General features: G+C 44.5%; 1 long non-coding RNA gene across 3 annotated transcripts in view; it reads right to left on the bottom strand.

Moving 5' to 3' along the window:
- The window catches only part of LOC121586255, a 226,627-nt gene that overhangs the window by 189,932 nt on the left and 11,592 nt on the right, over window positions 1–25,103 (bottom strand). The window contains exon 2 of one of the 3 annotated variants that reach the window (XR_006003918.1): window positions 16,230–16,473. The exons of the other annotated variants lie outside the window; for them this stretch is intronic. This is a non-coding gene — a long non-coding RNA (uncharacterized LOC121586255). The remainder of the gene's footprint in view (window positions 1–16,229; window positions 16,474–25,103) is intronic. 3 annotated transcript variants of the gene reach the window in all.

The following is a 25,103-nucleotide window of genomic DNA, read 5'->3' as shown; positions in this document are numbered from 1 at the left end:
CACACAAACACACACTCAAACACACACACTTTTCAAACAGCACCAAGCTGCAGAGTCGGTTCAATCATCGCCTCAGTATGACCAAGGGCGGTAGAAACAGAACACAGAAGCCATGTCCCAAATGGCACCCTAATCCCTACATAGTGCACTACTTTGGACCAGACCAGGTCAAAAGTGGTGCACTATGTAGGGAATAGGGTGCCAATTGGGATGGAAGTAATTCATCCCGTGAGTGCTACCAGAGCTAGGGAGTTGACAGCTTCACAGGCTTCAAAGCAACTTGATGATTGGTCTTTTGTTTTTTTGCAGGGTTTTTGTTGCTAATGCAACGTTACAGAATACGGCTGAAAAACAGCAATAGTTCTAGAAGCCAGATGCTACAGTGAATTCCTTTCATTCTCTTTACCATAGAGTTGTTTAATGTGTACACTATTTTAAAACCATGCCAGTGTTTATCAGCCACGTACTGGTAGTCTATTTAAACCATGCCAGTGTTTATCAGCCATGTACTGACAGTCTATTTAAACCATGCCAGTATTTATCAGCCACTTACTGACAGTCTATTTAAACCATGCCAGTATTTATCAGCCACATACTGACAGTCTATTTAAACCATGCCAGTGTTTATCAGCCATGTACTGACAGTCTATTTAAACCATGCCAGTGTTTATCAGCCATGTACTGACAGTCTATTTAAACCATGCCAGTATTTATCAGCCACGTACTGACAGTCTATTTAAACCATGCCAGTGTTTATCAGCCATGTACTGACAGTCTATTTAAACCATGCCAGTATTTATCAGCCACGTACTGACAGTCTATTTAAACCATGCCAGTGTTTGAGGCTGTTCTGAGGGCAAAAGGGGGTGCAACTCAATATTAGGAAGGTGTTCCTAATGTTTTGTTAATCAGTATTCTGACACATAACACCATTCCTGGCACGTGCTGCAGTGGTGACATACGTCATAGAAAAACACAGACTCACACAGGAGGTCAGGTGCGGTTCAGAAGCCACCTGAGTGTGTTGTACTGTCTGTTGTGTGCTGTTACGGTGACCTGCCAGGACCCTCGGAGATTTAACCTTCTGAGCCAATCCCCTGCCGGCTGAACTCTCCACGGCCCCACCACCTCGCCTGCCTGCCTCCAGTCATCTCTGTTACAGCACTTACATTTTAGTCATTTAGCAGACGCTCTTATCCAGAGCGACTTACAGGAGCAATTAGTGCCTTGCTCAAGGGCACATCAACAGATTTTTCACCTAGTCGGCTCAGGGATTCCACACACACACACACCAGCTACTATATGAGGGTCTCAACTGATACTGCTAGGAAGGGAGCAGGGTGCAGGCTGTCGCTGCAGTGCTCTCATCAACAGACACATGTAGAGGTCACAGGGTCACAGGGTCAAAGGTCACAGGGTCACAGGTCACAGGGTGCAGGCTGTCGCTGCAGTGCTCTCATCAACAGACACATGTAGAGGTCACAGGTTCACAGGGTCACAGGGTGCAGGCTGTCGCTACAGTGTTCTCATCAACAGACACATGTAGAGGTCACAGGGTCACAGGGTCACAGGTCACAGGGTCACAGGTCACAGGTCACAGGTCACAGGGTGCAGGCTGTCGCTGCAGTGCTCTCATCAACAGACACATGTAGAGGTCACAGGGTCACAGGGTGCAGGCTGTAGCCTGCAGTGCTCTCATCAACAGACACATGTAGAGGTCACAGGGTCACAGGGTGCAGGCTGTAGCCTGCAGTGCTCTCATCAACAGACACATGTAGAGGTGTGAGAATCTCAACTGATTTTGCCGTGCAGGTCACAGGGTGCAGGCTGAGATGGCCTTCCTTTATTAAGGTGTAGGAAGGTGTTAGAAAACAGAAAACGCTGTAGTACTGTGTAGAGGCATCAGAGTCTGAACTGATTCTGCTACACAGGGCAGCAGGGGGGCAGGGTGCACAGTCTGAGGCAGCCTACCTCAGCTTCACAGCAGGCTACAGCCTCACAACAGAGATCACAGCAGGCTACAGCCTCACAACAGAGGTCACAGCAGGCTACAGCCTCACAACAGAGATCACAGTAGGCTACAGCCTCACAACAGAGATCACAGTAGGCTACAGCCTCACAACAGAGATCACAGCAGGCTACAGCCTCACAACAGAGATCACATCACAGCAGGCTACAGCCTCACAACAGAGATCACAGCAGGCTACAGCCTCACAACAGAGATCACAGCAGGCTACAGCCTCACAACAGAGGTCACAGCAGGCTACAGCCTCACAACAGAGATCACAGCAGGCTACAGCCTCACAACAGAGGTCACAGCAGGCTACAGCCTCACAACAGAGGTCACAGTAGGCTACAGCCTCACAACAGTGGTCACAGTAGGCTACAGCCTCACAACAGAGATCACAGCAGGCTACAGCCTCACAACAGAGATCACATCACAGCAGGCTACAGCCTCACAACAGAGATCACAGCAGGCTACAGCCTCACAACAGAGGTCACAGCAGGCTACAGCCTCACAACAGAGATCACAGTAGGCTACAGCCTCACAACAGAGATCACAGTAGGCTACAGCCTCACAACAGAGATCACAGCAGGCTACAGCCTCACAACAGAGATCACATCACAGCAGGCTACAGCCTCACAACAGAGATCACAGCAGGCTACAGCCTCACAACAGAGATCACAGCAGGCTACAGCCTCACAACAGAGGTCACAGCAGGCTACAGCCTCACAACAGAGATCACAGCAGGCTACAGCCTCACAACAGAGGTCACAGCAGGCTACAGCCTCACAACAGAGGTCACAGTAGGCTACAGCCTCACAACAGTGGTCACAGTAGGCTACAGCCTCACAACAGAGATCACAGTAGGGTACAGCCTCACAACAGAGATCACATCACAGCAGGCTACAGCCTCACAACAGAGATCACAGTAGGCTACAGCCTCACAACAGAGAGCACAGCAGGCTACAGCCTCACAACAGAGATCACAGTAGGCTACAGCCTCACAACAGAAGTCACATCACAGTAGACTACAGCCTCACAACAGAGATCACATCACAGCAGGCTACAGTCTCACAACAGAGATCACAGTAGGCTACAGCCTCACAACAGAGATCACAGCAGGCTACAGCCTCACAACAGAGGTCACAGTAGGCTACAACCTCACAACAGAGGTCACATCACAGTAGGCTACAGCCTCACAACAGAGGTCACATCACAGTAGGCTACAGCCTCACAACAGAGATCACAGCAGGCTACAGCCTCACAACAGAGGTCACATCACAGCAGGCTACAGCCTCACAACAGAGTTCACAGTAAGCTACAGTCTCACAACAGAGGACACATCACAGTAGGCTACAGCCTCACAACAGAGGTCACATCACAGCAGGCTACAGCCTCACAACAGAGGTCACATCACAGCAGGCTACAGCCTCACAACAGAGATCACATCACAGCAGGCTACAGCCTCACAACAGAGATCACATCACAGCAGGCTACAGCCTCACAACAGAGGTCACATCACAGCAGGCTACAGCCTCACAACAGAGGTCACATCACAGCAGGCTACAGCCTCACAACAGAGGTCACATCACAGTAGGCTACAGCCTCACAACAGAGATCACAGCAGGCTACAGTCTCACAACAGAGGTCACATCACAGCAGGCTACAGCCTCACAACAGAGGTCACATCACAGCAGGCTACAGCCTCACAACAGAGGACACATCACAGTAGGCTACAGCCTCACAACAGAGGTCACATCACAGCAGGCTACAGCCTCACAACAGAGGTCACATCACAGCAGGCTACAGCCTCACAACAGAGGTCACATCACAGCAGGCTACAGCCTCACAACAGAGATCACATCACAGCAGGCTACAGCCTCACAACAGAGGTCACATCACAGCAGGCTACAGCCTCACAACAGAGGTCACATCACAGCAGGCTACAGCCTCACAACAGAGGTCACATCACAGTAGGCTACAGCCTCACAACAGAGATCACAGCAGGCTACAGTCTCACAACAGAGGTCACATCACAGCAGGCTACAGCCTCACAACAGAGGTCACATCACAGCAGGCTACAGCCTCACAACAGAGATCACATCACAGCAGGCTACAGTCTCACAACAGAGATCACATCACAGCAGGCTACAGCCTCACAACAGAGATCACATCACAGCAGGCTACAGCCTCACAACAGAGATCACATCACAGCAGGCTACAGCCTCACAACAGAGGTCACATCACAGCAGGCTACAGCCTCACAACAGAGGTCACATCACAGCAGGCTACAGCCTCACAACAGAGATCACATCACAGCAGGCTACAGCCTCACAACAGAGATCACATCACAGCAGGCTACAGCCTCACAACAGAGGTCACATCACAGCAGGCTACAGCCTCACAACAGAGGTCACATCACAGCAGGCTACAGCCTCACAACAGAGATCACATCACAGCAGGCTACAGCCTCACAACAGAGGTCACATCACAGCAGGCTACAGCCTCACAACAGAGGTCACATCACAGCAGGCTACGGCCTCACAACAGAGGTCACATCACAGCAGGCTACAGCCTCACAACAGAGGTCACATCACAGCAGACTACAGCCTCACAACAGAGGTCACATCACAGCAGGCTACAGCCTCACAACAGAGGTCACATCACAGCAGGCTACAGTCTCATTAAGAGGTCACATCACAGTAGGATACAGCCTCACAACAGAGGCATTGAGAGTCAAGCAACTTAATAGAGAAGTGGCGCTAACAGAATGCTTTGTTGTTGACGCTCAGAGGAGATAAGCAAGTTGCTTTTCTCCCTCTCTCCCTCCCTCTATCCCTCTAGCTCTCTCCTCTCTTTCTCTCCCTCTCCCTCTCCCTCTCTCTCCTCTCTCCCTCCCCCTTCCTCTTTCTCCTCTCTCCTCTCTCCCTCCCTCTCCCTCTCTCTCCTCTCTCCCTCCCTCGCTCCCTCGCTCCCTTCTGCTCCCTCTCTCTCAGCAGGGTGGGATGTACGGGTTAATTTAACTCTAGCAGCTCTGTGGGTCTGTAGATAAGATCTGACAGTTAGCAGTAACATTAGTGTTCATTACAGGTCTGGGTCCACATCAGGGCAGAGATATCCACCTTCACAGGAGACTAGCAGATCTGTCCACAACCGAGCAGAGATATCTAACTGTAAGTCGCTCTGGATAAGAGCGTCTGCTAAATGACTAAAATGTAAATGTAAATATCCACTTTCACAGGACACTAGCAGGTCTGTCCATAACAGGGCATAGATATCCACCTTCACAGGAGACTAGCTGATGATAACAACACAACATAGTCCACCATCACAAATAACTACCTCTTCACCTTCTAAAGTCAGAAAAATGAGTGGTCTTTTAAGATTAGTAGAAATAGTGTTTCACAAATATTGATTGGACATGATTTGGAAAGGCACACACCTGTCTATATACTGTAAGGTCCCACAATTGACAGTGCATGTCAGAGCAAAAACCAAGCCATGAGGTCCGAGACAGGATTGTGTCGAGGCACAGATCTGGGGAAGGGTACCAAACAATTTCTGCAGCATTGAAGGTCCCAAAGAACACAGTGGCCTCAATCATTCTTAAATGGAAAAAGTTTGGAACCACCAAGACTCTTCCTAGAGCTGGCTGCCCAGCCAAACTGAACAATCGGGGGAGAAGGGCCTTGGTCAGGAAGGTGACCAAGAACCCAATGGTCACTCTGACAGAACTCCAGAGTTACTATGTGGAGATGGGAGAACCTTCCAGAAGGACAACCATCTCTGCAGCACTCCACCAATCAGGCCTTTATGGTAGAGTGGCCAGACGGAAGCCACTCCTCAGTAAAAGGCACATGACAGCCCACTTGGAGATTGACAAAAGGCACCTAAAGGACTCTCTAACCATGAGAAACAACATTCTCTGGTCTGATTAAACCAAGATTGAACTCTTTGGCCTGAATGCCAAGCGTCACATCTGGAGGAAACCAGGCACCATCCCTACGGTGAAGCATGGTGGTGGTAGCATCATGCGGTGGGGATGTTTTTCAGCGGCAGGGCCTGGGAGACTAGTCAGGATCGAGGGAAAGATGAACGGCGCAAAGTACCAAGAGATATTTGATGAAAACCTGCTCCAGAGCGCTCAGGACCTCAGACTGGGACGAAGGTTCACCTTCCAACAGGACAATGACCCTAAGCACACAGCCAAGACAACGCAGGAGTGGCTTCGGGACAAGTCTTTGAATGTCCTTGAGTGGCACAGCCAAAGCCCGGAGAGACCTGAAAATAGCTGTGCAGCGATGCTCCCCATCCAACCTGACAGAGCTTGAGAGGATCTGCAGAGAAGAATGGGAGAAACTCCCCAAATACAGGTGTGCCAAGCCATACCCAAGACTTGAAGCTGTAATTGTTGCCAAGGGTGCTTCAACAAAGTACTGAGTAAAGGGTCTGAATTCTTATGTTTAAAAACACTTTTTTTTCTTTGGGGTATTGTGTGTAGATTGATGAGGGGAAAAAAACAATGTAATCCATTTTAGAATAAGACTGTAACATAACGAAATGTGGAAAAGGTCAAGAGGTCTGAATACTTTCCGAATGCACTGTAGCCTAAACAACATGTCATGTGCAATAACCTGTCTTTCTAGTGCTCAAGAAACACCCACAATGAGAGAAAGAGAGAGAGGGGGAGCGAGAGAGAGAAAGAGAGAGAGAGAGAGAGGAGGGGAGAGAGAGAGAGAGAGAGAGAGAGAGAGAGAGAGAGAGAGAGAGAGAGAGAGAGAGAGAGAGAGAGAGAGAGAGAGAGAGAGAGAGAGAGAGAGAGAGAGAGAGAGAGAGAGAGAGAGAGAGAGAGAGAGAGAGAGAGAGAGAGAGAGAGAGAGAGAGAGAGAGAGAGAGAGAGAGAGAGAGAGAGAGAGAGAGAGAGAGAGAGAGAGAGAAAGAGAGAGAGAGAGAGAGAGAGAGAGAGAGAGAGAGAGAGAGAGAGAGAGAGAGAGAGAGAGAGAGAGAGAGAGAGAGAGCGAGAGAGAGAGAGAGAGAGAGAGAGAGAGAGAGACTGGCATTAGAATGGAATGTTACTGTAATATTATTTTATTTTTGGACAATATTATATCGATATTTGACTCCAAGTTTTGGCTGTACCAAGCCAAAACTCCTGTATTTTTCATCTTATAGCTTGTTCTCCATCTTATTTTTAAATAGTGATCCAACATACTTTATTTCCATGACTGATCAAAACTCATTTTCTCATGCTCTCTCTTGTCTCTCTGCAGCAGACACATAGTGAGCAATATGTTTGGAACATCAAATCACTATAAAATCACAGTATTGAATCACAATTAGGGCTGTGGTGGTCATGACATTTTGTCAGCAAGTGATTGTCAAGCAAATAACTGCCGGTCTCATGGTAATTGACCGTTAATTAACATAAACTCATTTAGCATCTCTTGGCTTCCACACATAGCCTACAAGCCACTGATGCAGACCTTGGGAACATCTACATTTTAAAGTCTAATAAATCCATGTAATATAGCCTACACCTTCACAATAAATCCATTATTTATTTTAGACAGGTCTAAAGAAGCATGATATGAAGAAAATGTAGTATATTTCAGAAGAACAGAATAGCATACTCTGAGTTGTCCTTATGTTAGGCTCTGATCTGGCTATGCCATATGGCTGTGGGCTACACTAGTTCATTTAGCCAACAAGATTTGGTTAGAATTCTGTGGCATTATTTTATATTATTTTATATTATGAAGAAAACAACTGAACAAAGCTGAATAAAATAGAAAGGATATTTTCTCCAAATGATTTGAGGGAGTGCGCACATACGGCTATTCTGTGTTGAGCGATTAACAAAGAAACAGCTACTCCTATATGCTTCATTTAGAGTTATTAATGTAACTTTAGTTGTTCTAGAAACGTTGGGCTATATGTTTTGATTGTTAATACATCGTAAGGCTGCATGATGCGACTCTAAATGATGATTTGAAAAAAGTCGCTTGAAAGGCATGAGCTCTGCTTTGTTTTTTGCGCAGGCAGTACACACTGCATCAGTCACTCATTCACAATTAGACAAGCACTTGATAATGCCTAGAATTTCATTGTGGCGTCCCCTTTGTGTGGCCGTAATGCACAATAAAAAAAATCCCTGCCTTTTGCAGCCAGTGGCCATTGTGCCCTTGGGCGGAATATAATAATTATAATTCCCTTCTCCCGGCTGATTGCCGAAGCACCTCTCACTCACATGGCTCTCCGTCACGTGATCGGGTCTTTCTCACAGGCTACAAGTGAAGATAGACACGTCCTTATCCAATTCCGAGACGCATATTGAAGATATTGGAAGAACTGTCCACATTTACTTTTCGTCAGCCAACAAGATGAGTAGGCCTAACGAACAGCAAAAGCACAAGCCTATGTCAATCTACTATCCCCCATAGTACAAAAGTCGACCTATTCTATTCTGTGCAAGAAATAAATATTCCAAACATAGTCTGGGACAGTTGTGGGATGCGATAGATCCCAAATTAATACAACCACTAGTATAAAAAAAAAGGTTTTAAGCAATGAGCCTGACGCAACAGATGAGAACATTTAGCTTAAAATGTTGATAAACTATTAGGCTATTTCTTCATATTATAAGCACAGCAATGCGCACACGGCAGTAGGCTATAAGCACAAATGTTCCATTAACAGGCGTATGGGCTAGGCTACATGAGGTGTGCGACTATGATTTGAAAAAGTAAAAAAACTAAACGTGGGCTGTTTCTTGCCTTAAACTGGGCATCATTCACAAGTGATAATGCATTATTCACAAGTGATAATGTATCATTCACAAGTGATAATGTATCATTCCTAAGCGATAATGTTTCATTCACAAGTGATAATGTATCATTCATAAGTTATAATGTATCATTCACAAGTGGTAATGGTTCATTCACAAGTGATAAATAATGTATCATTCACAAGTGATAATGTAACATTCATAAGTGATAATGTATCATTCACAAGTGATAATATATCATTCATAAGTGATAATGTATCATTCACAAGTGATATTGTATCATTCACAAGTGATAATGTATCATTCACACATGATAATGTATCATTCATAAGTGATAATGTATCATTCACAAGTGAAAAATGCATGTCATCTACAGTGGGGAAAAAAAGTATTGAGTCAGCCACCAATTGTGCAAGTTCTCCCACTTAAAAAGACGAGAGAGGCCTGTAATTTTCATCATAGGTACACGTCAACTATGACAGACAATTGAGAAGAAAAAAATCCAGAAAATCACATTGTAGGATTTTTTATGAATTTATTTGCAAATTATGGTGGAAAATAAGTATTTGGTCACCTACAAACAAGCAAGATTTCTGGCTCTCACACACCTGTAACTTCTTCTTTAAGAGGCTCCTCTGTCCTCCACTCGTTACCTGTATTAATGGCACCTGTTTGAACTTGTTATCAGTATAAAGACACCTGTCCACAACCTCAAACAGTCACACTCCAAACTCCACTATGGCCAAGACCAAAGAGATGTCAAAGGACACCAGAAACAAAATTGTAGACCTGCACCAGGCTGGGAAGACTGAATCTGCAATAGGTAAGCAGCTTGGTTTGAAGAAATCAACTGTGGGAGCAATTATTAGGAAATGGAAGACATACAAGACCACTGATAATCTCCCTCGATCTGGGGCTCCACGCAAGATCTCACCCCATGGGGTCAAAATGATCACAAGAACGGTGAGCAAAAATCCCAGAACCACACGGGGGGACCTAGTGAATGACCTGCAGAGAGCTGGGACCAAAGTAACAAAGCCTACCATCAGTAACACACTACGCCGCCAGGGACTCAAATCCTGCAGTGCAAGACGTGTCCCCCTGCTTAAGCCAGTACATGTCCAGGCCCGTCTGAAGTTTGCTAGAGTGCATTTGGATGATCCAGAAGAGGATTGGGAGAATGTCATATGGTCAGATGAAACCAAAATAGAACTTTTTGGTAAAAACTCAACTCGTCGTGTTTGGAGGACAAAGAATGCTGAGTTGCATCCAAAGAACACCATACCTACTGTGAAGCATGGGGGTGGAAACATCATGCTTTGGGGCTGTTTTTCTGCAAAGGGACCAGGACGACTGATCCGTGTAAAGGAAAGAATGAATGGGGCCATGTATCGTGAGATTTTGACTGAAAACCTCCTTCCATCAGCAAGGGCATTGAAGATGAAACGTGGCTGGGTCTTTCAGCATGACAATGATCCCAAACACACCGCCCGGGCAACGAAGGAGTGGCTTCGTAAGAAGCATTTCAAGGTCCTGGAGTGGCCTAGCCAGTCTCCAGATCTCAACCCCATAGAAAATCTTTGGAGGGAGTTGAAAGTCCGTGTTGCCCAGCGACAGCCCCAAAACATCACTGCTCTAGAGGAGATCTGCATGGAGGAATGGGCCAAAATACCAGCAACAGTGTGTAAAAACCTTGTGAAGACTTACAGAAAACGTTTGACCTGTGTCATTGCCAACAAAGGGTATGTAACAAAGTATTGAGAAACTTTTGTTATTGACCAAATACTTATTTTCCACCATTATTTGCAAATAAATTCATAAAAAATCCTACAATGTGATTTTCTGGATTTTTTTTCTTCTCATTTTGTCTGTCATAGTTGACGTGTACCTATGATGAAAATTACAGGCCTCTCTCATCTTTGTAAGTGGGAGAACTTGCACAATTGGTGGCTGACTAAATTCTTTTTTTCCCCACTGTATGTACTTAAATAGGGAATGGAGGACGATTTTCCCCATGGTTTATTTTCATGCCAGCCAGGTAGGCTATACTCCTGTTGTAAAGAGAAGCAGTGCGCTTAATATTAGGAAAGTTGAGAAATAAATATAGTAGGCCTAGCCTATAAAAGGCTGATGGGATTCTCCTCTTTTTAATAGAGGCCATCACTCTGTTTTCTCATGTTTCTCTCATAAAGTGTTTGATTAGATTTTCGATACATTTGCATTGATGTCAGAGTGACTAGAGGGACAATAGAGTGCTGAGTACCAGGCAGTTAGCAAGTTTGGTAGGCTACTAATGACCATCAGCAACATCAGCGCTTGGAGAAGCCTAATTACCGTGACTAAACGGTCACGTGGAATTTGACTGCTGTCATGAGTCGTGACCGGTAATATGGTCACCATAACAGCCCTAATCACAATACATATTGAATCGTGAGAATCGCAATACATATCGTATCGGCACCTAAGTATCGTGATAATATCGTATTGTGAAGTCCCTGGCCATTCCCAGCCCTAACAGTTAACTGTTTTTGGTCAGACAGGGTTTGAATAGGGTGCCTAATATAAATCACATTGCAAAGATAAGAAACAGACATCAAGGGTCTGCATCTACTTTGTGAGCTAATCTACATGTTATACGTATAACTACACCCTTATATTTTAACCAGATCTGGAACCAGGATAAGGGGAACCCAGGAAACAACCAGATCTGGAACCAGGCTAAGGGGAACCCAGGAAACAGCCAGATCTGGAACCAAGCTAAGGGGAACCCAGGAAACAACCAGATCTGGAACCAGGCTAAGGGGAACCCTGGGGACAGGGTGAGGCCCATGACCTGATACATGTCTCCTCTCTGATACTTCTTCTGACTCATAGATGGATTAGTGGCTTGAGCTGGGTCAACTCACACACACACACACACACAAGCACAAGCATGCACACACACACACACACACACACACACACACACACACACACACACACACACACACAAGCCTGTCCTGTACACAACAGGCAGAAATATATGTAGTTAATTTCCACTGGACTGTGAAGAATGCTCCTCTTCTCTCTTTCTCCCTCTCTCTCTCTCTCCCTCCCTCCCTCTCTCCCTCTCCCTCTCCCTCTCCCTCTCCCTCTCCCTCTCCCTCTCCCTCTCCCTCTCCCGCTCCCTCTCCCTCTTCCTCCCTCTCTCTCTCTCTCTCTGTTAGTGACACCTTCCCTAAACCTATGGCTGGAAAAAAGCATTGAGTCAAGGCAAGCTTACGAAAAGCACTAAGCAGGCATTCCTCATTCCTCCTGGACGGCACAGTTCTGTTCCCAGAACAGCTCAACATTCCCTCATTCTATTCCTCCTGGACGGCACAGTTCTGTTCCCAGAACAGCTCAACATTCCCTCATTATATTCCTCCTGGACGGCACAGTTCTGTTCCCAGAACAGCTCAACATTCCCTCATTCTATTCCTCCTGGACGGCACAGTTCTGTTCCCAGAACAGCTCAACATTCCCTCATTCTATTCCTCCTAGACGGCACAGTTCTGTTTCCAGAACAGCTCAACATTCCCTCATTCTATTCCTCCTATACGGCACAGTTCTGTTCCCAGAACAGCTCAACATTCCCTCATTATATTCCTCCTGGACGGCACAGTTCTGTTCCCAGAACAGCTCAACATTCCCTCATTCTACTCCTCCTGGACGGCACAGATCTGTTCCCAGAACAGCTCAACATTCCCTCATTATATTCCTCCTATTCGGCACAGTTCTGTTCCCAGAACAGCTCAACATTCCCTCATTCTATTCCTCCTGGACGGCACAGTTCTGTTCCCAGAACAGCTCAACATTCCCTCATTCTATTCCTCCTATTCGGCACAGTTCTGTTCCCAGAACAGCTCAACATTCCCTCATAATTTTTTCTCTCCAAAAGTAGTTTGACCTCACTGGGACAAGTTGGGTAGCTTATATAGGGAACAGGGTGCCATTTTGGACGCAGTTCTTGATTCACTCTAAGCCCATGGAGGAGATGAAACTTCGAAAGAACCCTATTGATACTTTCAACTCAGCTGTGCAGGTATCTTTGTTGATAAGCCACCTGAGTGGATGGAGTTTGCTAGAGATTTCACTCACTCTGCCATTTCAACATTGGGAGATAGGGAGCCATTTTGATGATGGGTTTTTTTCTGTAAAGAAAGGGGTCTATTTACCTCCAGTCATCCCAGAGCAATTAGCAGAATGCCATATTATCTGATCTCAATGTAAATGCTCTCCTTCCAACAGCACTGGTCTAACATAATGTATTGGTCTACAGCCAAGAAAACATGCTTTGGCAACGACACTCAGAGCGACTTGTGGTGCTCTGCTTTGCACTTCACACAATCTCTTTCTATCTCACACACACACACACACACACACACACACACACACACACACACACACACACACACACAGCAGACATCCTGTCATTAGCCACCCAAAGTCTGGAAAATCATCTAATGGGATGGATCTCAGCGCAGACAGGCAGGGCCTATGGAGCTAGAGTCTGTTGGCACCACACATTCACACAGCCTCATCCACAGCGGGCGGGGTGAGAACAAGATCAGCATTCCTGATCCTCATCGTCCTAGCACCAACACACTTCCTGGTTTCACAGGCAGTAGGAAGCAGGCGAGACGCCTAGGGAGCTGGTGTGTAACCGACCAGGGTGTTAACACTGTCTGTTAACCACATCCTATTGTAGCTGCTCATACAGGAACACCATAGACTGATGACTGAAGACATTAACCTACTGACTGAATTATAACCCTCGTTGTTTGACTGATGACTGAACACATTAACCTACTGACTGAATTATAACCCTTGTTGTTTGACTGATGACTGTTCACATTAACCTACTGACTGAATTATAACCCTCGTTGTTTGACTGATGACTGAACACATTTACCTACTGACTGAATTATAACTGTGGTCCTCTGTAGCTCAGCTGGTAGAGCACGGCGCTTGTAACGCCAAGGTAGTGGGTTCGATCCCCGGGACCACCCATACACAAAAATGTATGCACGCATGACTGTAAGTCGCTTTGGAATAAAAGCGTCTGCTAAATGGCATAATATTATTATTATAACCCTCGTTGTTTGACTGATGACTGAACACATTAACCTGCTGATTGAATTATAACCCTCGTTGTTTGACTGATGACTGAACACATGTACCTACTGACTGAGCAAGACAAAGGAGCTGATCGTGGACTACAGGAAAAGGAGGGCCGAACAGGCCCCCATTAACATCGACGGGTCTGTAGTGGAGCGGGTCGAGAGTTTCATGTTCCTTGGTGTCCACATCATCAACAAACTATCATGGTCCAAACACACCAAGACAGTCGTGAAGAGGGCACGACAACACCGTTTCCCCCTCAGGAGACTGAAAAGATTTGGCATGGGTCCCCAGATCCTCAAAAAGTTCTACAGCTGCACCATTGAGAGCATCCTGACAGGTTGCATCACCGCCTGCTACAGAGGGTAGTGCATACGGCCCAGTACATCAATGGGGCCAAGCTTCCTGGCATCCAGGACCTATATACTAGGCGGTGTTAGAGGAAGGCCCAAAAAATGGTAAAAGACTCCAGTCACCCAAGTCATAGACTGTTCTCTCTGCTACCGCACGGCAAGCGGTACCGCAGCGCCAAGTCTAGGTCCAAAAGGCTCCTTAACAGCTTCTACCCCCAAGCCATAAGACTGCTGAACAATTAATCAAATGGCCACCCAAACTATTTACATTGCTCTCCCCCCACTGCTACTCGCTGTTTATTATCTATGCATAGTCACTTTACTCCTACGTACATGTACAAATGACCTGGACTAACCTGTACCCCCGCACATTGACTCTGTACCGGTACCCCCTGTATATAGCCTCGTTATTGTTATTTAATCTTATTGTGTTACTTTGTATTTACTTTTTTACTTTAGTTTATTTAGCAAATATTTTCTTAACTCTATTTATTGAACTGCATTGATGGTTAAGGGCTTGTAAGTAAGCATTTCATGGGGAATGTGAAACGTAAAGTGTCACTCTGAGTGATTGCATAGTGTTTATAAAAAAGAGCTTTAGGCTACAATTCTCAAATCCACCAAAAACAGTGTGTGAGGGGACATGAAGTTGGGGGGCCAAACCTCCCACAGCCCCATGATGGGGAGATCTTTACTCAAGCTCTGTTCTCTGTCTCTGTCTCTGTCTCTGTCTCTGTCTCTGTCTCTGTCTCTGTCTCTGTCTCTGTCTCTGTCTCTGTCCCTGTCCCTGTCCCTGTCCCTGTCCCTGTCTCTGTTTCCCTACTCACGTTCCCTGTCTCTGTCTTTATTCTCTGAGGGGGGAAAAACTGCCTTCTCATGAAATGTTGCAGCAATTTCAAAATGTCTGGCAAATTTTCTTTCTAATCTCCCCCTCAGCTCCGTTATTGGATTATATGTGGGTAGAACAGTTTGTGTATGGACATCACACACAGGCGAAACATAGGAGATGCTCGTAATGGCATCATAAATTAGCATTAACTTCACTGCTACATGAAATATACCCTGACACACACACACACACACACACACAAACACACACACACACAAACACACACACAAACAAACACACAAACAAACACACACACACACAAACACACACACACACACACACACACAAACTCACACACAGACAATAGCACATGTTCAGATTTTAAATTCTCCATCGTCAGTTCAGACAACAAATCATTAAGATTAATTACTATTTGCTATTAAAGGGAGACTGTGTAGTGAGGTAAACATCAGATATATGGAGTTAGAGTTATTCTCTCTATATGCCTGCATGTAAACCATTGGGATGGATAGATGGATTTATATTGAAGTGCACAGCAGCATTGCTAGACAAGACAATAACACTAATCAACTTAATTGTATTGCCTAAATTAAATTAAATTAACTAGAAACCATGGGGGAATTAAAATTAGGCCTACATCTCCAGCCTCAAAATCTTCAGAAAGATACTTGTGAGTGTAAAAATGCTTCCTTACAGGATATCACACTGGCATGCAGGATGCCTTTTGTCCACTGGGGGCAGAACACTCAAACCTATAACAGCTTGCAGTAGAGAAATCGAACAGCAACATTTTGCATCTGGGCATGAATGACCTCATTCGCTCTTCTCGGTTGGCACATTAGTATGTTTCTGGGAGGTCACTGGGTACAAGTGTATGACAGTATATGAACTTCCAGTCAGAGCTATAGCACATGAGCATGCACTCACACACACACACACGCACGCACACCCACACACACACACACGCACGCACACCCACACACACACACACACGCACGCACGCACACACACACACACACACACACACGTGCGCAAACACGCGCACACGCGCAAACACACACACACGCACACACACACACACTGAAAAATACTAACGGCTGATCAGGTGAGGACCATGTAGAACGGCACTAGTAGAGGGCTGTAGGTGCCAGTAGGTTCAGCCACCAGGTCTATCCGGCCAGAACAAGTCCGGATGTCTTTAGAACCGAGGTTCAGCCACCTGGTCTGTCCGGTCAGAACAAGTCCGGATGTCTTTAGAACCGGTTTATTCCACATGTAAAGGTTCACCACTACTCTGTATTGACAGCTGCCAGTGGGTGAGAGAGTAACAGAAGTGGTTCTATGGAAGGAACAGAAATGATGACCATGAGTACAGGATTACATACAAAACATACAGACCCATAGCATAGACTGTGGAGGTATACATGCTGCTATATAGTAAACCAGATGACATAGTACACACCATCTCTATCCTGCTAAGACATGATATAATGTCAAATGCACAGGCTATAGAAATACACTTCCAGGACAAAGGCCCAATACTGGTCCGCATAATAACTCAAACGTGACCGTGATGTAAACGAGGTCTGCGTATGTGCACGAGACCACGACCAACGTGGAATAGTGACTGCATCACGAGGAAAGGCACAGGCTAAATGGGCTGCATGCTACATAAGGCTTCGCACACGGTAGTGTTACGAGGCCCAGAACTAGCCTACTGTAGCACTGGCTTTGTCTAGGAGTCCTAGGCCTAGTTACATGGTCTGTAACCTGACTCATTATGTCTAGGGGTCTTAGTCCTAGTTACATGGTCTGTAACCTGAATGAATGTGTGCATTTATGTGAGAAATCAGCGTTTGAGGTCCATGTTGGATGCACATGTTCCCAGGAGACAGCAACTTGAGTCCAGGGCCAGCTCCGTCTTAACCTCTGAGTCGGCCAATCCAGGCAGATTATTTTTAGTTCAGATGTTGATGAAACATAAATATACACAAAAAGGAAAAATAAAAAGGCCTGAACTAAAGAGTCAAAAACAAACGAAAGGCCTCATGGTCACTAAACTAACCCAGCAGTCCAATGAGACCATTGACTTCTGTCCGCGATCTCACTCTGAAGACAGGAGCGGGGTTCAGTGAGGTGCACAGGGAATGGCAGACTGTGATTGGCTGATACAAGTGGGGTGACTTGTAGGTACCACTAATGAGGAAATAAGGGGTGTTGGGCAAGTACAACTAACTACTAGAATATATGAGATGTAACGCCAGGGTTGTGGCTTCGATTCCCACAGGGGGCCAGTATAAAAAAAAAAGAATTTTAAAAAAAGATTGTATACACTCACTAACTGTAAGTTGCTCTGGATAAGAGCGTCTGCTAAATGACTAAAATGTAAAATGTAAAAAATGTAACTGCTAAACAAGAGCTGGCCTTTTTAACACACACAGTATAACTACGAATGATGAAGATGCCTCCAAGCAGCTACAGAGGGTCCTGAGCTGAGAGAGAGAGAGAGAGAGAGAGAGAGAGAGAGAGAGAGAGAGAGAGAGAGAGGGAGGGGGGCTCTGTGTCACTCTGTGCCTCACTCACACTCACTCACTCACACACTCTGTCAATGAAACACAATGGTATTCATTACACCTGTCAGTCTAACACCACACCTACATTATGTATATTATGTATCACTTTTAATTATTCCAACCAGCAGTGGTGGTGACAGCTATCGCCTTGCTGTGCTGTGCTGCGCTGTGCTGTGCTGCGCTGTGCTGTGCTGTGCTGCGCTGTGCTGTGTGTATGTGTGTGTGTTGTGTGTGTGTGTTGTGTGTGTGTGTGTGTGTGTTGTGTGTTGTGTGTGGCAGCAACAGCTTTAGCAGAATGCCTCCAGTGTTTCACACAGCTCATTGACTTTGTAGTCTGATGCATCACTGGCTGTTTTTACAGAGTGGTAGACAAGGAGAGGATTAGCCCGTAAGGCATGCTGCAGATACATTAGCTTCCCTTCTGTCTGTCTGGCTGCTTCCTGTAAGCTGGGATCTGGGGGTGGGATAGGGGTGGGAGAGAGGGGAGGCCGACACACTGTGAAGGACTAGGGGATTGTAGGCACTAGGTACTGTATGGTAGGTACTGTAGACTGGCCATAGTGAGAGAAGACATAACATTAAGTGTCTGCTGTCACTGAAGAGTTAGACAAGGTGTCAGTCCATCACATAAATACTACAGCACAATTCTAGCTACCTTTATCATCAATTCAGTGAACAGAGGATGGATAACAAACCAGTGCATGGCTGGCTGGCTGTCTGGCTGTCTGGCTGTCTGTCTGTCTGTCTTGCTGGCTGGCTGGCTGACTGGCTGTCTGGCTGGCTGTCTGTGCCATACGGTATTGTGTAGAAGGAAAAACAACTTATTGGATATACAATGAAACCAAAACCTTGGCCCCAACATTAATACAGTCACTATCAAACAGGGTTGGGGTCAATTACATTTCAATTCCAGTCAATTCAGAAAGTAAACCAAATTCCAATTCCACATTTTCCTCATTGAAGAGAATTGGAATTTCAGTGTACTGAATTGACTGGAATTAAATGGAAATTGACCCCGATCCTGCTATCAAACTATCAAACCAGACTGTCAACCGAATCCCACATGTGATTAATGATGTTGTGAGTTTTCCAGTGTAACCCAGTGTTTCCCCTGTACTCATTTAGCGGCGGCGGCGGGCACCAACTCCAAAATATATGATACAAAAATGAATGGCCCGCCCCTGCTTAATGAATATAGGGGAAACACTGGGTTACACTGGAACACTCAGGACATCATTAATCACATGTGGTATTCTGTTGTCAGCCTGCTTTGATAGTTTGATAGCAGGGTTGGGGTCAGTTTCCATGTAAAAATATATATAATTTTCAGGATGGTCAAATGCTTTCAGGGTCAATTTAAACGACTAAAACCAGATATAAAATATGAAAGATAATGGGGATAAATATTATATTTTTAATAAGATCATCTTTGAGAACTAACAACCATCTCAATAAAAACGAGACAGTCAGGGATAATCTAAAATTCAAAAGAAATGTCATGGCATGGCATGGCACTCAGATAGCAGAAGAACACGGCATAAGCCACGGCATAATGTGTTGAATTGCAGGAAATTAGCTTTAAAACTGGGTAACCCAGGGTGACCTCTAGCAGAAAGATGACTCAGAGCCTCAGGGCCACACCTGGGGCAGTGACAGCAGGCTGTGTCAAACGGCCCACAAAGCTCTGGTCATAAGTAGTGCACTATGTAGGGAATAGGGTGCCGTTTGGGACGCAACCAGAGTTCCAGCAGGCATCCAGGCCAGCAGAGTGTCCCCTTCAGACAGGCCTTCACCCACCACTCAGGTTAATAGACCATGTCTCCTTCAGACAGGCCTTCACCCACCACTCAGGTTAATATACCTTGTCCCCTTCAGACAGGCCTTTACCCACCACTCAGGTTAATAGACCATGTCCCCTTCAGACAGGCCTTTACCCACCACTCAGGTTAATAGACCATGTCCCCTTCAGACAGGCCTTCACCCACCACTCAGGTTAATAGACCATGTCCCCTTCAGACAGGCCTTTACCCACCACTAAGGTTAATAGACCATGTCCCCTTCAGACAGGCCTTTACCCACCACACAGGTTAATAGACCTTGTCCCCTTCAGACAGGCCTTTACCCACCACTCAGGTTAATAGACCATGTCCCCTTCAGACAGGCCTTTACCCACCACACAGGTTAATATACCTTGTCCCCTTCAGACAGGCCTTCACCCACCACTCAGGTTAATAGACCATGTCTCCTTCAGACAGGCCTTTACCCACCACTCAGGTTAATATACCATGTCCCCTTCAGACAGGCCTTTACCCACCACTCAGGTTAATAGACCTTGTCCCCTTCAGACAGGCCTTTACCCACCACTCAGGTTAATAGACCATGTCCCCTTCAGACAGGCCTTTACCCACCACTCAGGTTAATAGACCTTGTCCCCTTCAGACAGGTCACATCATCACGCATCATCATGTAGCCTAACACCCATCATCATGTAGCCTAACACCCATCATCATGTAGCCTAACACCCATCATCATGTAGCCGAACACCCATCATCATGTAGCCTAACACCCATCATCATGTAGCCTAACACCCATCATCATGTAGCCTAACACCCTCATCATGTAGCCTAACACCCATCAATATGTAGCCTAACACCCATCATCATGTAGGCGAACACCCATCATCATGTAGCCTAACAAGCATGTAGCCTAACACCCATCATCATGTAGCCGAACACCCATCATCATGTAGCCTAACACCCATCATCATGTAGCCTAACACCCATCATCATGTAGCCTAACACCCATCATCATGTAGCCTAACACCCTCATCATGTAGCCTAATACCTATCATCATGTAGCCTAACACCCATCATCATGTAGCCTAACACCCATCATCATGTAGCCTAAACGTATCATCATGTAACCTAACACGCATGTAGCCTAAAACCCATCATCATGTAGCCTAACACCCATCATCATGTAGCCTAAACCTATCATCATGTAACCTAACACGCATGTAGCCTAACACCCATCATCATTTAGCCTAACACCCATCATCATGTAGCCTAAACCTATCATCATGTAACCTAACACGCATGTAGCCTAACACCCATCATCATGTAGCCTAATACCCATCATCATGTAGCCTAAACCTATCATCATGTAACCTAACACGCATGTAGCCTAACACCCATCATCATTTAGCCTAACACGCATTATCATGTAGTCTAACCCGCATCATCTGGAATTTTTATGTAAAGAAAATGTGCAGTGAAATACAATTTCTGGAGCAGATTACAATATGTGTTTAAACCATGATTAATTTAGAGTAGCCTAACAGCAGGCATACGATTATGTTCAATGTGTGTTTGATGCTTTAATATTAATAACAAGTCTGTAGTAATAATGTAGGTCAAAGGGCAGAATCAGTGTTTAGAAATAAAATTTGGACATTCTAATTTGAAGTATGCTATACTTTCATTCAAACATATTGCCAAAATATCAAATTCAAAGTTTACTGCATGGTCTCCCAATAATACCACATTCAAACAATGTCAAATGAATGCCAAAATTGGACATTCCAAAACCAGCTGTAACTACTGTGAAGCAGGAACAAGAAGGCTACAACAGGGATAAATATATTCTACATTTAGGCTAGCCTACTGTTTCCTACCTAAGGCCTACAAGGCCTCATACAATCAACAGGATAATGTCAACTTCCCAGTAGGCCTATGCTACAATTCAACCAAGAGAGAAAGTCTTTCAAATATTCACAATCTATTATGTTCAAGAAATTCACCTTATGATGCCCAGCCCACTTGACCAAGTTCTTGATCGAACGTGATTGTTTTCCTCCTCCCGGCCCATTCAAAAACAAGCAAAACATTGTTAACTATTAATTACATTTGTCAGAACTATTAAATAATGTACACATCATTTAAAATATGAATTATGTGTTGAGGAAAATTATTTAAAACATTTAAACATTTGTTTTTACGTAGTATAAGCACTCGGAAGAAAACGTTTGTAAGCATGAGCATTTTCATATACTTTGACTGGGAGGGTTAGCTAGTTAGCGCCGTGCTCAGCTGGTAGAGCACGGCGCTTGTAATGCCAAGGTAGTGGGTTCGATCCCCGGGACCACCCATACACAAAAAAAAAAATATATAAATGTATGCACGCATGACTGTAAGTCGCTTTGGATAAAAGCGTCTGCTAAATGGCATATTATTATTATTATTATTATTATTATTATTATTATTATTATTTTATTATTATTATTATTATCTAATGGTTGTTATCCCTACAGGCTGTATCACTTTTCACTGAAAGATCAATGCTTGAAATTGAAATGTTGTTAGACACAGATTTGTCAACGACAAAAGACAGAAATGGTGCCAAAATGTTTCGTGTAGATAACATTAGGATATTTGCAATCTGTTGTGCCACAAAGCTAACTAGCTAATCCGCCCAGTCAAAGTCTATGAAAATGCTAATGCTTACAAACATAGGGTTCGGAGCGCTTATACTACGTGAAAACAAACATAAAAAAAAATATCTATAATTTTCCTCAACATAGAATTAACATTTCTTTCCAATTCTGTGCACATCTTTTTTTTTTCCATAGTCATAAGGGGAATTCATAGGCTTCTAGAAGGTTGCCAAAGAAACCATCTTTTTGAAAACGATCCCTTATGAAAAGTATTTTTAGAATAATTTTGTGATAGATGACGACACATTCATTCTCCATATTGTTTGTCTCTAGTGCTGTTGCGTGTAATTAAAGTTGCCTATTTATTCATGTGCAGATGAGAGCTTGCATTTGTATGTGTTAGTAATAGTGATTCCTAACATTATTGCTTAGACCAAGTCATTACATTGTTACTTTTGCCTAAAAAACACTGTTTAGTTTGTAAACTTTTACCGAAATGTTCTACTCACCGGCTTGAGTCTCGTGATGTTGGTTGGTGTTTGGGATAATCCATTTTTAAATGTCAGTGAGATAATATTTTATTTTGTGCTAATTAAAATGCATTATACTATTTCCAATTACCATTGTATTTGTTGATGTAAAATAAATGTTTATTGCATATTGTTTTGAAGTGTCTGTTTGTTTCATGTGTGGATCCACCTGTAGGTGTTAGTAATATTCATTTTTTTATATTTTTATTTATTTTTATTTGGGGGGGATCTGTCTGCGGACCCCCTGCAGTACCTCGGACCCCACTTTGAGAACCCCTGTGTTATGGGACCATTTCCTGTTTCAGGTTATTTAAACCATTTGCTCTTCATAAATTGCATCTATAAGCGGATGATACTATTACAGTGGGGAAAAAAAGTATTTAGTCAGCCATCAATTGTGCAAGTTCTCCCACTTAAAAAGATGAGAGAGGCCTGTAATTTTCATCATAGGTACACGTCAACTATGACAGACAAAATGAGAAAAAAAAATCCAGAAAATCACATTGTAGGATTTTTAATGAATTTATTTGCAAATTATGGTGGAAAATAAGTATTTGGTCAATAACAAAAGTTTCTCAATACTTTGTTATATACCCTTTGTTGGCAATGACACAGGTCAAATGTTTTCTGTAAGTCTTCACAAGGTTTTCACACACTGTTGCTGGTATTTTGGCCCATTCCTCCATGCAGATCTCCTCTAGAGCTGTGATGTTTTGGGGCTGTCGCTGGGCAACACGGACTTTCAACTCCCTCCAAAGATTTTCTATGGGGTTGAGATCTGGAGACTGGCTAGGCCACTCCAGGACCTTGAAATGCTTCTTACGAAGCCACTCCTTCGTTGCCCGGGCGGTGTGTTTGGGATCATTGTCATGCTGAAAGACCCAGCCACGTTTCATCTTCAATGCCCTTGCTGATTGGCTGGAGGTTTTCACTCAAAATCTCACGATACATGGCCCCATTCATTCTTTCCTTTACACGGATCAGTCGTCCTGGTCCCTTTGAAGAAAAACAGCCCCAAAGCATGATGTTTCCACCCCCATGCTTCACAGTAGGTATGGTGTTCTTTTGATGCAACTCAGCATTCTTTGTCCTCCAAACACAGACGAGTTGAGTTTTTACCAAAAAGTTCTATTTTGGTTTCATCTGACCATATGACATTCTCCCAATCCTCTTCTGGATCATCCAAATGCACTCTAGCAAACTTCAGACGGGCCTGGACATGTACTGGCTTAAGCAGGGGGACACGTCTGGCACTGCAGGATTTGAGTCCCTGGCGGCGTAGTGTGTTACTGATGGTAGGCTTTGTTACTTTGGTCCCAGCTCTCTGCAGGTCATTCACTAGGTCCCCCGTGTGGTTCTGGGATTTTTGCTCACCGTTCTTGTGATCATTTTGACCCCACGGGGTGAGATCTTGCGTGGAGTCCCAGATCGAGGGAGATTATCAGTGGTCTTGTATGTCTTCCATTTCCTAATAATTGCTCCCACGGTTGATTTCTTCAAACCAAGCTGCTTACCTATTGCAGATTCAGTCTTCCCAGCCTGGTGCAGGTCTACAATTTTGTTTCTGGTGTCCTTTGACAGCTCTTTGGTCTTGGCCATAGTGGAGTTTGGAGTGTGACTGTTTGAGGTTGTGGACAGGTGTGTTTTATACTGATAACAAGTTCAAACAGGTGCCATTAATACAGGTAATGAGTGGAGGACAGAGGAGCCTCTTAAAGAAGAAGTTACAGGTCTGTGAGAGCCAGAAATCTTGCTTGTTTGTAGGTGACCAAATACTTATTTTCCACCATAATTTGCAAATAAATTCATAAAAAATCCTACAATGTGATTTTCTGGATTTTTTTTCTCAATTTGTCTGTCATAGTTGACGTGTACCTATGATGAAAATTACAGGCCTCTCTCATCTTTTTAAGTGGGAGAACTTGCACAATTGGTGGCTGACTAAATACTTTTTCCCCCCACTGTATGTAGGCAATTGCCCCGACTGCTGACCTGGCTGTGACAAGGCTACAGTCCGATTTTGCAGTTATACAGAAAGCTCTTACTTATTTAAAACTTGTACTTAATACGAGCAAAACTAAATATATGTTGTTTTCAAGTTTTTGGACGATTGTCTCAGATGGATTACATCTTTACTCATCGTATGGTTCTATAATCGAACGAGTCTCTGCATACAAATACCTTGGTATTTGGATTGACAATGATTTATCACGTAAAAAACATATGACTGAGATTGTTAAGAAACTAAGATTTAAAGAGGACTTTTTTTACAGAAACAGATCTTGTCACTCTACGGTCAGCAGGAAGCAGATTGTGCAGTCAACCTTTCTACCTGTTATTGATTATGGTGATACTATTTATCAAAGTGCAGCTGCCTCTACTCTTAAACCATTGGATGCCGTTTTTCATAGCACCCTTCATTTTATCACAGGAG

Source organism: Coregonus clupeaformis, chromosome 17 (genome assembly GCF_020615455.1).
Source record: "Coregonus clupeaformis isolate EN_2021a chromosome 17, ASM2061545v1, whole genome shotgun sequence".
Lineage (NCBI taxonomy): Eukaryota > Metazoa > Chordata > Actinopteri > Salmoniformes > Salmonidae > Coregonus > Coregonus clupeaformis.
The sequence above is the reverse complement of the archived record's forward strand: the minus strand, read 5'-3'. Positions and strand labels throughout refer to the sequence as shown.